General features: G+C 38.8%; 1 protein-coding gene and 1 pseudogene across 4 annotated transcripts in view; both read left to right on the forward strand.

The window, feature by feature from the left end:
• Window positions 1-14898, forward strand: part of LOC139314882 (protocadherin gamma-A4-like) — a 234618-nt gene that overhangs the window by 125122 nt on the left and 94598 nt on the right. The gene's annotated exons all lie outside the window — the stretch shown is intronic.
• LOC139313878 (protocadherin gamma-B1-like) lies at window positions 1451-6651 on the forward strand (annotated as a pseudogene).

The raw sequence follows: 14898 nt of genomic DNA on the forward strand, positions 1-14898 counted from the left end.
AATAAATAAATAAATAAATAAATAAATAAATAAATAAATAAATAAATAAATAAATAAATAAATAAATAAATAAATAAATAAATAAATAAATAAATAAATAAGGAATATGTCTGGCCATTTCAGAATTAATATAACAACACCACTCCACTTCAATAAAAAAAGTATCTTAATGGGGTACTGTGTTAAATGCAGAAATCAGCATTACCTTATAATAAGTGACACAGAGAGCATGAACAAGAAAAAACAGCAGATTTATTAAATATATATATATATATATAGCTATATATATATTTCAAGCTTTTGCAAAAGGGTCCTCCCATGAAAGAGAGGAAGTCTGACCACTTCGATTACACGGTTTAAATACAGTTTTCAGGATACAGAAGCCCTATACAAATGGATACAAACGGTCCACCAGGGAATTGGTTTCAGGTCTTATATAACATATTTGGCACATATTCCGCCCTGGAAATTCCCATCCAAAAATACCCTTCAAAAATACCCTACACAGATGTTTCCATGCTAAATGGTATCGTTATTTGTGGACTTCCCCTTCTGGAATGGGCAGGTCCCAAACAGACCCATTTCGGAATTTTACCAGAACATCCATTTCCTCAAAAATATGCATCACAGAAGCAAAACAATTCCTCTTCTCATGTTCTTATTGCTCAGTTATATAATCAGGTTATACAAGGTAAAATAAGGTACTTAAAATGGCATAGCTCAGGGTATACTCTTTACAGGAATAAACCATATTTCTGTCATACTGTAACAAATTAAGAGAAATTTAATAGAACTGGAAATTAATATTATCTTACTATATGAGAATTCGACATAAAATCTGATTGGTGTTGCAACTATTATTTTCATACTATTGTACAAAAAGGGAAAAACAATATTTTCCCCATATACACACCACTGCTGAACAATCATGTCCCTCTTTCTGTTTTCTATGAATGAAAAGACTTTTCTGCAATTCTCTGTCTGAGCCTGAGTGCTGCTGTTGTCCAAGCTGATAGCCTGGGAGAGCATAGAGATTGAAAGGAGGCCTCCTAACTTGAGCAGCTCCCATCACTGCTGTGTAGAATAGAAGAAAATGAAAAGCAAAAGACCACACTTCTAAAAAAGGGAGAAAAACATAAAGGCAATTATTATTTCTACTGATATTTCTTTCAATCCCAAGAGAATTTGGTCAGGTCATAAGAAGCTGGGAAAAAGAAATGACCTGATGGGGATCAGACTGATGGAGAAAAAGCACAGAAGGAATCGTAGGACACTCTTAAGGCAAGTTGCTTCTCCTGATTTTGTCATCCATCCACCACACTATTGCAGAACAAATTCCATACCTGAGAAGATGTCGAAGGTTTCCATAGTATGAAATCTTGCCAAGGAATTAAGTTTAAAAGAAAAAGAATTAAAATATAATAAACTACATTCCGTATCTTTGGATAAAATGCAGTTTTTGATGATCGATGCAGACAGTGGACATCTTTATGTAAATGATAGGATAGATAGAGAAGGAATCTGTGGAAAAAGCCTTCTGTGTCTTGTTAACTTAAAAGCTATGATGGAAAACCCTCAAAATATTTTCCATATATCAGTGACAATCCTGGATATTAATGATAATGCACCCAAATTCCACAATAACAATATCAGCTTGGAAAAAGTGAACTAACTTTGCCAGGTACAAGATTTCTCATTGGAAAAGCAGAAGATCCAGATGTTGGCCTCAATTCTGTCCAGAATTGCATACTGAGTCCAAATCAATACTTCGCCTTGGAAGTTAGAGAGAGAAAAGATGGGCTTAAATATGCAGAACTGGTGCTGCAGAAACCCCTCGATCGGGAAAGCGAACAGAGCCTTCACTGATCCTTACAGCCATGGATGGAGGTGAACCAAGGAAAACTGGACCTGCCCATATATGGATTAATGTAAAATTAATGAGGACCCAGTTTGTGGGGGCAATAAGCTGACTTTGTATAAATATACAAAAGTATGAAGGCTATTGCTTAAGGCATTGTAAGCCGCCCTGAGTCTCCGGAGAAGGGCGGCATATAAATCTAATTAAAAAAAAAACAAAAAAAAACAAAACAAAAATGTCACTGATGCCAATGACAACCCACCCATTTTCACTCAAGATACATACACAGTTAATTTGAAAGAAAGTGTTCCAGTTGGATCCCTTGTGCTTCAGGTGGAAGCCTCTGATAAAGATGAAGGGACAAATGCCCAAATCACATATCATTTCACCAATTTACCACCAACTGCTGAACAAAAATTCAGATTGGATTCAATTAAAGGGACAATTTATCTGACACTTTCTGGACTTTGAATAAACAGAAGAGTATACAATATCATTTGCAGTAAAGGATGGAGGTGCATTGGTGACACATTGCAATACTGAAATAAGTGTTCAGATGACAATGACATATTCCAGAAATACAGTTAGCTTCTATGTTTAACCCAATTCCTGAAGACTCTGATTCTGGAAACTTAATTGCTGTTATAAATGTTAAAGCCAAAGATATTGGTGATAATGGAAAGGTTACTTGCTACTTGCAAAGTGATTTGCCATTCAAGATTCTTCCATCATCTAAAAATTACTACAAGCTCATGACAGACAAACCTCTGGACAGAGAAAAAGCATCTCATTATAATATTACAATCACAGCCACTGACAAGGGAACCCCTCCACTGAGCGCAAATAAAACCATCTTGCTGCAGATCTCTGATATCAATGACAATGCACCTGCTTCTGAAAAAGCTTCCTATAGCATCTATGTGCCAGAGAACAATCTTTCTGCTGCCTCCATCTTCCAGATTCAAGCCTTTGATCTAGATATGGATCAAAACTCACACATTGCATATTCAGTCCTCACCAGCAACATTGAAGAACTTCCCATCACCTCCTATGTCTCCATTCACTCTGAGACTGGCATTATCTACGCCCAGCGATCCTTTGACTATGAGCAGTTCAGGGAATTCCAGCTGCAGGTAAAGGCCCAAGATGGTGGGAGTCCCCCTATCAGCAGCAATGTCACAGTCAGGGTGTATATCCTGGATCGGAATGATAACAGCCCCCAAATCCTGTCCCCTTCACCAGACTCCAAGGACTCTGCCCTCTTTGAGATGGTCCCTCATTCAGGCGAGGCAGATTATCTGGTAACAAAGGTGGTGGCCGTGGATGCTGATTCCGGACAGAACGCCTGGCTCTCCTACCAGCTGATTCAAGCCACAGAGCTGGCCCTCTTCACTATTGGCTCCCATACAGGAGAGATCAGGACAGCTAGAACCTTTTTGGAAAGAGATACTGTGAAACATAGATTGGTCCTTCTGGTGAAGGATAATGGGCAGCCACCTCTCTCAGCCTCTGTCACTCTGAATCTGATGTTTGCTGAGAACTTCCAGGAGGCCCTTCAGAAGATGAAAAACCAGATGAGGAGTTCAGAGGATCAATCAGACGTGCATTCTATTTAGTGGTGGCCTTAGCTGTGATGTCATTTTTATTCCACTTCTCAGTGATTCTGGCCATTGCCATCAAACTCCAGCATTCAGGGAGTCCCAGATTCCTACAGTGTTTGGGTCCTGTTCCCCATTCCACAACTGGAGTCATATTTCCACCCAATTTTGAAGATGGGATTCTGCCTTATTCCTATCAGCTTTGCCTCTCCTCAGAATCCAAGAAGAATGAATTTACTTTTCTGACACCTAATGTTCAAGCTGCAGGCAATATTCTTAGTGGTGAGAAATCCAATGCACTTTTCACAGGAACTGTAGAAAAGAATTTAATTTCCAAAATAATGTTAAGGTATGGCTTCTTCAAGAATTATTTACAATCTGTTTTCATAACTATAATTGAAATACTATCTATCAAAATAACTCCCTTTTTTGCACTGCTTTTTCTTGAGTGGTAAAAGGAATTTAGAAAATACAGTTTATGTAAGTAATATTTTTGCCCCACAATTCATTGATTTAAATATTCACAATTCATTGATTTAAATAGAGTTTGGCTGGATACCTTTTAAGTACTGAAACTAAGTTTTTTTTGTTGGATACTCATATTAATTGTGAGAGGTAGCTGTCTTGTAATTAATGGGGTATTCCTAAAAACAAAACAGTTACCTTCCCATACTCTCTAATCAAGCATAATAATTTCAGGCCCGAGTCCAGTGGTTGATCCAAGATAAATACAAGATCGTCTGCATAAGCCTGAACTTTAACTTCCTCCTGCCTAATCTTCATTCCTCTTACTTCCGTGTTTCCTCTCACTTCTCTAAGCAGGGGCTCTAAAGTTAATACAAATAGCAATGGGGAAAGGGGACACCTCTACGAATTTGAATTCTCTCCGTCTCCTCTCCATCTATGAGAACTCTTGCAGTCTGCTCCCGGTAGATAGCTCGAATTGCCCAAATAAAATTCCCACCAAACTCCATATATTCCAATTGAGAAATCATAAATTCCCAACTGATTCTGTCAAACGCCTTTTGGGCGTCAACAAAAATTAAAGCTAATTGTTTATCCGGGCGATTTTCGAAAAATTCTAATGTATTCATGATAATTCTAAGATTATCTCGTAGATATCTATTAGGAAGGAAGCCGTTTTGGTCTGAGTGAATGAATTGGTTAAGGAAGCAGCTAAGCCTAGCTGCAAGAATCCCCGCAAATATCTTATAATCGGAGTTTAGTAATGATATTGGTCTATAGTTCTTAATAAGAGATAGATCAGTTCCTTCTTTTGGGATAATAGAAATATAAGCCTCAGTCCAAGATACTGGAACCTGAGCCTCTTTCATAACCGCATTGAATAAATCCATCATGTGTCTTCCTATCACGTCAAACACTATTTTGTATAATTCAACTGGAAGGCCATCTCTACCCGGGGTTTTGCCATTCGCCTGTGCTTTCATAACTGTTTCTACTTCCTCCATCGTAAATTCCGCATTAAGAATTTCCTTCATTGTTTCCGAGACTTTAGGCAAGTCTGTCTTTTCCAAATATTTCCGAATTTCACAGATATTTTCCTCTCCTTTCTGATAAAGCTGTGTGAAAAAATCCTGAGCTACCATTCTCTTGCCTTCCTTAGTACAATGGAAATTCCCAATTACATCTTTCAGCCCTTCTATTCTCCGTTGTTCCTGCTCCTTTCTAAGCCAGTAAGCCAACCATTTTCCTGTTTTATTCGCCCTTTCAAAAAAATTTTGTTTAGTCCACTTTAGTTTATTTGCTAATTCCTCTTGATCTAATAATTTAATCTGGTGTTGCCAGTACTCCCTTTCCTCTATCAATGTTGTCTGGGTTAATCCATTTTGCATCCTTTCTTCCACCCATTGTAATTTATTCAAGAGGTTGTCTCGGTGTTTCTTACCCGCCCTACGTTTGTCAATCATATACTTGATTAACCATCCCCTCATCACTGCCTTAACCGTATCCCATGTATTGTATATTGAAGTATCCTCTTTCTTATTTTCCTGGAAAAAAAGATATAACTCCTTCTTAAATTTACTCATGAATTCTTCATCTTTCAGGATACCTATATTCATTCTCCATCTACTCTTCCTACAATGTGGGATCTTCCAAGTTACCATTAGCAGGTTATGATCCGCCCACTGATTGGGCCCTATTTCCACTTCCGAGACCAGCCCCCTCAACTCAAGAGACATCCATATCATATCTATTCAGGTCCACGAGTGGTGTCTGGGAGAGAAATAAGTATATTGATTTTTATTGGGATTTCTCAACCTCCATATATCCTGTAATCCAAATTCCTCCCTTAAATCATTACATATTTTTGGTAATGTTCTCTTAATATCCTTTAACCTTCCTTGTATGTTTCCCGGGACATAATCCTGCATTCTATCCGTTACAGCATTGAAATCCCCCATTAGACAGACATGTTCATATTCCAGTTCCCCCAATTTAACATATAAGTTTTGATAAAAAGTCCTCTGATCATCATTAGGGGCATAAATACAAACCAATAAAGACTTCCACTGGGCAATTTCTATTTTGAGCATGAGAACCCGGCCTTCCTGGTCAGCAAAAACCTGTTGGGATTTCAAATGATGTCGTACATATACCACTATCCCTCTTTTTTTTTGACCTGCTAATGAGGTATAAGTTTTACCCAACGCCCGGCATTCTAACAAATGGTTTTGATCTTTTTTTATATGAGTCTCCTGCATGCAGACAATATCATACTTAGCCTTTCTTAATTTATTCAAAATCCTACTACGTTTATTAGGAGCATTTAAACCGTTAATATTTACAGATATCAAGCGCACTAATTCCCCCATTTCCTTTTCTCACCTAAGTTTTTACTTTCCCGCTGTTATAGCCTTCTTAACTGTTTGTCTTGTCTCCCTCTGAGGTGCTGTTAATTCCTCAGCTTTTCGTATTCCCCCACCCTTCTTTCCTGCCTTTCCTTCTCTCCTCTCCTCTACCTCTTCTTCCTCTTGCGATTCCTCCAAACTTCTACTTTCCCCTTCTCCTTCAACATCTAATTCTGACAAATTAAATTGTTGTTCCATGAATTCTCTTGCTTCTTGAAGACTCCGAATCCTCACCTTCTTATCCCTCCATGTCATCAATAAACCTTCAGGCAATAACCAACGATACGAAATTGCATTTTTCCTCAGGAAAGTCGTCAAAAATTGATATCTGCATTCCCTTACCTCTGTTCCCTTACCCGACGTGGGATTTGTTTCAAAACTATCATCGGTTGGCCTTTATATGTAATAGTTTGATCCCTTGTTCGTTTATAAAATTCTTCACACAAAGCTTTCTTGTTAAAACGAACATGAATTTCCCGAGGAAGATTGTTCCTTTTTGCGTAGCTAGTGAATACTCTAAAGGCCTCATCAATATCCCGTTGGATCATGAGTCTATCTGCCTCCAAAGTTTCTGCAACTATTTCTCCTACAATGTCATCCAGTTTTTCCCCTTTCTCTTCCGCCACATTCTGTATTCTAAGGAAAAAAGAAGATCGCTCCATTTCCAGAAAAATTATTTTTTCTTCTAATTCTCTATTTATGGTTATTTGTCTCTTCTCCCAACTATCCATCCGTCCTTCGCATTTCTCCGTCTTCTTCTCTATCTCCTTCATTTTTTCCTCTTGTTGTATTAATGTCTGTCGTATATCTCCCAGTTCACTTCGCATCTGTTTAATTTCTTCTTTAACCCCTCTCATTTCCACTTTCACATCTGCTCCCAAGTCCTCAAAGTTCTTAGATGTCGACTCCTGGTTTTTAGCCATTGATTCCTGGATGGCTTGTAACATATTTTGAAGAGCCTGCATAGAGGGCGTCTTCCCCGTCGCCGACATATCTTCCGATGTTCTTCTAGAAGCTAAATACGTCGAATTTGGGGTTATAGCAGTAGGCAGAGAGATAATTTTCTTATTTGTTGTGGTAATAGTTGAAGATGTAGGCATAACTGAAAACAACCACTGTTCCTCTACTCTTTGTTGAATAAATATATCAATCAAGTCTTTTAAATCAAATAAGTTAATCCATCAGCTCTTGATATATCCAAATTAGTCTATTTTCAATGTTTACTATGAGGCAGTGTATATATATCTTTTTCCCGCCTCCTTTCCTTTCCTTTCTTTTCCTTTCCTTTAGTTGTAATATCCCAATCCACCATTAGGTGGCAGTACAAGTCCAACCAAGGGCAGTCTCCGTCTTCAGCAGTGGGGAAAGAAGAAAAAAATATCAAGTCAAGATGTGGCAAAAAGCTCGCCTCTTCTGATAATGTGACAAAGAGAGAAGTAAAAGAGAAAATCTCACTACGTCTCCAACAAGATCAGTCAATTATTCCTCATCCAACAGACAATATATTCAAATAAAAAAAGGGAGAAGATGAAGTTTTGATAATATCAAAGTTCAAAGGGAGATCAATAACTGAGGGGGAAATAACAGCTAGCAGCAAGAAGTTTACAAGACAGCCGTTTCTCTGTTTCAGCCGCTCCCCCAGTAAATGGCAAATCTTATACGTTTCTTAGGCAGGAGGTTCAGTCAGCTCTGAGCTAACTTAGTAAAGTAGAATTCTTACACCACACTGGCGGGCTCCCCTCTCCAGTTGGTATAGTCACGATTTCGGGGCGATCCCACGCCGCCCTCTTTCTGCGCTGGTATCCTGAGAAGAAATCTGCCAGCATGCGGGAAAGCCACCACCTCGCATGCCCCAATGCCTCCCCTTCTTCGCAAGCCTCTCCACGGCTCACGATGGCGCAGGAACAACCGCCAGACACAGAAAAGGGAGAACTAGGATAAGCAGGTACACAATTCCTAGTCCTCCATTTAGCATGACGCAACCGGAAGCCATTATTATGTTATTTTGAAACCTTGCTCAACAGGCCTTAATTATTTTTTTTTTGTCTGTGCACAAATTAAATCCTAGATTGTTAATTCATTGCTAATTATTCCAGGAAGCTTCATATAGTGCATTTGGTTGAAATATGCATATGTTTTCATCAAATCTTTGCTAATTTTAACTTACTGACCTAATATATAAATATTAAAATAATGCAATATTTAACTTTTATATATTTAATATATGTGAAGTATAGACCATGAAGAACTTGAATGTGGGTTAGTCCTTGTATCTAAGTTGTCCAGAAAGTTTGATTTCATAACATTAGCATTGATGTTTTTGTTTAGTGTTATCATGTCTGTTTCAATTGACTCCCCACTTCTGTATAATGGGGCATCTGAAACATGATACATACTTCCTGAACTTTGGTTTACCAAGTGTTTGAAATCTACACACATTGTGCATCCCCACCCCCCCACCTTTGGATCAGAGGTGTTATCTAACTGGTTTTGGGTCATTCCATGTCAAGTGATGTGATTTCAGAAAAGTGCCCAGCTCGACCATCACGGATTTCAATGAAATTTGGCATGAACATGCACACACCTCCCTAATGAACATAGGTAAAGTGTTACATTTGCTAATGCAATACTTGTGGAGATATAGTCATTTGTTTGACCCCATACCACAGCTTTCTACAGTATGACTCGGAGGTTTCAGCAACTTTGAGACATAATATCTCCGGCAATATTTTGTTCAGAGAAACAAAACTTGGCTAACTTGTACAACATGTTGGGCTCTATTAAACAAAATAATAAAAACACTCTCATGAGCTATCTCCATCTAGATAATTTGGAGCAAAGTTGGCCAAAAATGACTGTGGCTTGAAAAAAGGTTAAAGTTTGGCTTCCTATATCTCTGGAAGGAAAGGTATGAAAAATGTGAAACTTTGTGCATAATAACTTAGCAACACAAGATTGTTGAATATAAAATTTCTGTCATGAGTAAATGCCTTATTCTCAAATGGGAGAAATGTATATTCACAGGGTATCAGGGGTTAATTTATTCTTCTTTCTTAATGTATTCATATGTAACCACTCCCATCCATTACTCCGCCTCATTGATATAAAAGGGGATGTACGCACCTCCTACTTGCTTCTATCTACGATCATTCAGTGAATATAGAATGCCTACTGTAAATAAATAGTACTTTGTTTGAATACTTCGTTCCTGAATCATTTATTGAGTCTGATCCTCAAATTTATGCAACAATTTCATTCTCCTACTGTTTTCCAATAGTTCACAAATTGAGTGTAAAGTTGACAGTTTTTGTAAAAATGCCAAAAATAGGGTATTTTCAGCCCACTGTTACAAAAAAAGACCTTCTGGTAATTCTGTTAAATCATTCTTATTAGAAAGAGCATGTTTCAAGCCCCCTAAAAAAATAGGTGTTTCATCTCTGATGTATAAAGCTCTAAAAATAGGGGCAAAGTTGAGGACGTTGTATGGCAATGTCACATGCGTTCTATTATTGTTTCATCTTGTTTGTTTTATATAGACATCATTACTACTATTATATTGTGTTGGTCTATGGTGACATTGTCACTACAAGTTCAGGCACTTGAACCAGCAATCCCATCACCATAGGGGGCATGCCTGATAGCCATTCAATGCCAGCCATGGGTGGGTTTCTTGGTTCAGGATCCCAAGCCTGTAGTATGGTTTCTTCCTCGAGATTCCAAAGCCTTGTTTGGGTATCTGTCCAGTTCCCAAGCCAACGATTGGGCAGCTTATCCTAGGTTCCCAAGCCTAAAGTGGGTATCTTATATGGTTCCCAAGCCAAAGTCCATACTGTTTGTATGAACTGCCAAATTCCAACTATCGCTTATTTATTATTGAATTTACATTCTTTAGTGTTGCTTCTGGGAATTAATACTGTCGACCTGACAATGTAACTGAAGGTGCTGGAAGCATGCAAATAAGATGTGGTTCTTGAACCCAACAAACATCTTGTTTTTCAGGCCAATAAAATGAATGAGCAGGGCCTCACGGATGCATAAATGTTACCAACGCATCATTTTGTTCGATCAAAATTTCCACGACGTTGCCTACCCACCGTTTTTTGTCATAAATGCAGGCAACATAACAACCAGGAAATATGTTGGCCAATTTTAAATTCGGATCAACGGTATTGGACATTTTGGGCACAGAGTTAATCATGTCATTTGAAACTTTGCTGACAGAAATCGAAATTGGAATGTATATATATTTAAGTCCATGAATGTTTCACCATGTGATTTTGTTTCACCAAATCACCTTGCGATGGAGTTGGCAGCACGACTAAATGTTTGGCTGCTCAAGCCAGCCTCCAGCAACCATCAACCAACCAAACACTGACACTGACAGATCTGTTTTTTTTAAAGAATAGAATAGAATTCTTTATTGGCCAAGTGTGATTGGACACATAAGGAATTTGTCTTGGTGCATACGTTCTCAGTGTACATAAAAGAAAAGATACATTCATCAAGAATCATAAGGTGCAATACTTAATGATAGTCATAGGGAACAAATAAGCAATCAAATCATATTAGGAAAAAGTCAATATAAATCGTAAGGATACCAGCAACAAGGTTACAGTCATACTGTCATAAGTGGGAGGAGATGGGTGATAGGAACGATGAGAAGATTAATAGTAATGCAGACTTAATAACTAGTTTGACAGTGTTGAGGGAATTATTTATTTAGCAGAGTGATGGAGTTCAGGAAAAAACTGTTCTTGTGTCTAGTTGTTCTGGTGTGCAATGCTCTATAGCATCGTTTTGAGGGTAGGAGATGAAACAGTTTATGTCCAGGATGCGAGGGGTCTGTAAATATTTTCACAGTCCTCTTTTTGACTCATGCAGTATACAGGTCCTCAATGGAAGGCAGGTTGGTAACAATTGTTATTTCTGCAGTTCTAATTATCCTCTGAAGTCTGTGTCTGTCTTGTTGGCTTGCAGAACCAAACCAGACAGTTATAGAGGTGCAGTTGACAGACTCAATAATTCCTCTGTAGAACTGCATCAGCAGCTCCTTGGGCAGTTTGAGCTTTCTGAGTTGGTGCAGAAAGAACATTCTTTGTTGTGCTTTTTTGATGACGTTTTGATGTTAGCTGTCCAGTTTAGATCTTGTGATATGGTAGAACCTAGAAATTTGAAGGTCTCTACTGTTGATACTGTGTTGTCTAGTATTATGAGAGATGGAAGTATGGAAGAGTTTCTCCTAAAGTCTACCACCATTTCTACGGTTTTGAATGTGTTCAGTTCCAGATTGTTCCGGTCACACCACGAGGCTAGTTGTTCAACCTCGCGTCTGTATGCGGATTCATCATTGTCTCGAATGAGATCGATCACTGTTGTGTCATCTGCGAACTTCAGTAGTTTAACAGATGGATAGTTAGAGATGCAGTCATTGGTATACAGAAAGAAGAGAAGTGGGGAGAGCACACAGCCTTGGGGGCCCCCTTTGCTAATTATACAGGTATCTGATGTGATTCTGCTTAGCTTCACCTGATGCTTCCTATTTGTTAGGAAGCTTATGATCCACTTACAAGTGTATTCAGGTACCTGTAGCTGGTTTAGCTTTATTAGAAGAGTGTCTGGAATGATGGTATTGAATGCTGAAATAAAGTCTACAAAGAGGACCCTTGCATAGGTCTTTGGAGATTCAAGATGTTGTAGGATGTAGTGCAGAGCCATATTAACAGCATCAACTGTTGATCTATTTGCTCGGTATACAAATTGCAGGGGGTCTAACAGTGGATCCGTGATGGTTTTCAAGTGGGACAGCACTAGCTTTTCAAAGGTTTTAATGACTACAGATGTTAGAGCAACTGGTCTGTAGTCATTCAGTTCCTTGATGGTGGGCTTCTTTGGCACTGGGATGATAATAGAGCATTTGAAGCAAGAAAGAACATAGCACATCTCTAGCGATATATTGAAGATATGGGTGAAGATGGGGGCCAATTGGTCAGCACAGACTTTTAAGCAAGAAGGAGTTATCTTGTCTGGGCCTGGAGCTATTCCTGGCTTTTGTCTGTGAAATAGATCTTGCACTTCCTTTTCTGTGATCACTAGGGGTTGGGAACCCAATGGGATGGGGTCAATTGTAGGAGGCTTGGCTGTTGTTGGTGTGTCTGAGATGGAAGTTGTGGAGATAAGTGACTGCAGTTTCCTTTCAAACCTGCAATTCAGGTCATCTGCCAGTTGTTGTTGTGGCCCATATGCGGCCTGTGCGGCTGGTGGCTGATTCGGACAGCGAGGAGGCTGGTATGGTGCTGCACCAGCAGCCTGTGCAGCTGGCACTCAAGTTGGACAATGAGGCTGGAGAAGATGTGATGCCAGAGGCGGGGATTCAGCCAGGGTCTTTAGAACCTCCAGAAGCTCCCTTAATTGAAGAGGACGAAGAGGAGGAGCCTCTTCTCAATGCACGGGCACACAGAGCTGCCAAAAGGCAGGAGTGGCTCCTCAGGAGGAGGTCTCCTCAAGAGTAAGGCTTGGGGCTAATTGGCCACTCCCTTAGCCTATTTAAGGAGGAACGCCGACTGAAGCAATTTGCAGGGAACAACCATTCACTTTCCTTCGTGCCTTGATCTTAATTCTCTGCAAATTGCTTCTGGGCTTTCTGCCAACCATAGTAAAATTAAGATTATTTATTCTTTGGATTCTTGCAAGCTGTTAAGAAATTTAATTAACAGCCTTTGTTTGAAAAAAAAACTGATTTTATTTTAGTAAACTAAGGTTTGTACAGACTTTGTGTGTGCTGCGTTCTTTGGGGTCCGTAGCTGGGGCAGAACAGTTGTTGATTTCCTTCAGCCTGGGAAGGAGGTTTGCCATAACCGGCGATATTTTTAAGAGTTTTCCACATGTTTGCCGATTCATTTGTTGAGAACTGATTCTTTAGCTTTTCAGAGTAGCTTCTTTTTGCTGCTCTGATTTCCCTTGTTAATACATTTCTGGCCTGATTGTACAGCATTTTATCACCTCTTCTGTAGGCTTCCTCTTTGGAATGACGTGGCTGCTTAAGTTTAGCTGTGAACCAAGGTTTGTTGTTACTGTATATTCGCAAGTTCCTGGTTAGTACACATAGGTCTTCACAGAAGCTGACATATGATGTTACAGTTTCTGTGAGTTCATCTAAATCTGCAGAGGTACTTTCAAAAACATTCCAATCAGTGCAGTCAAGGCAGGCCTGTAGCTTTGGAATTTGCATGCTGTTGTCATCAATATCATCATGTAACCAGGTTTCAATAAAGCATAGGGCAGCTGTGCGGTGAAAATCAGAATTGCATCTGTTTAAAAGGAGTATTTCATCCATCTTGTTAGCAAGTGAACATAAATTTGTCAGGAAGATTGAAGGCAGAGCAGTTCTATTTCCCCTATTCCTTAGCCTGTTTAAAATTCCTGCCCTTTTACCTCTCCGTCTCCGTTTCCTCCTTTTGGTTTTTTTGGTAATCCATAGCTCTGGGAAAATTGCTTCTTCCTGTGTTAGAATCTCCTCCGCGTTTGTAAAGATGGGGGGGATGAGATCACAGAAAGCTGCTCCTTAAAGAAATGTTGCTTAATTCTTAGCAGATAGTCTCATGAGTATGAAATCCATAGTGAGTCACAGAGAATAATAAAAAAATATAGAAACCATTAGAGAGCATTTCATTGAGGCAGCCTTTGGCGGCACCATCCCCAGACCACTTGACATGGAATGACCCTTTGTCTAGTTGAATTGTTTTGCTATGCTTTTGAGAATTTATTTATTCATTAATTTTTTTATACTGCCCATCTCCCCTATATTCTGGGTGGTAAATGTCAGAAACAATCTTCCTTTGGCCTGAAAAGAAGATGGTGTCTTATTTACTGGTTACTTCCCTGGAGCTATCATTAAAAGTAGGCATATAAAGTAATTGAAATGACCCCTTGGAGATCTGAGGCTTTGAGAATAGAGTTTGTTTGTTTATTTCTTTGATTTTTAAACTGTGAAAGAGCAAAATCTTGGAAGTGTAGTGTGGCTTTATGCTGGGTAGGAAATGTGCATATCATATTGTTGCACTTCAGCATTTAAAAATATAGGGAAAGGAAATAAGTGTACTTATTGGGTACTTCAATACAGGTAGTTCTTGACTTACAACAGTTCATTTAGTGACTGTTCAAAATTACAACAGCACTGAAAAAAGTGCTTATGACCTTTTTTCCCACTTACAACTATTACAGCATCCTCATTGTCATATGAACAAAATTCAGATGCAATCATTTATGATGATTGCACTGTCCTGGGGTCATGTGATCACCTTTTGCAGACTTCTGACAAGTCAATGGGGGAGACAGATTCACTTAACAACTACAATTGTTAAAATGGGGCAAAACTCACTTAATCCAAATAAATTGCTGTGAATGATGTGAATGATAGACAGATTTCATGATGCAGTTAAGAATATAAATTTTAAACTGATGAGAACAATGTCCTTTTGTTTAACAATTTCATGATAAGTACATGAAGACAAATTAGAGTAAATAGATTAATTTGTGTATCTTGTCAGAATTTTTACTGAAGATAGGAAAAAGA

Source organism: Pituophis catenifer, unplaced genomic scaffold (genome assembly GCF_029215685.1).
Source record: "Pituophis catenifer annectens isolate HBS135680 unplaced genomic scaffold, rPitCat1.0.hap2 SCAF_3, whole genome shotgun sequence".
Classification (NCBI taxonomy): domain Eukaryota; kingdom Metazoa; phylum Chordata; class Lepidosauria; order Squamata; family Colubridae; genus Pituophis; species Pituophis catenifer.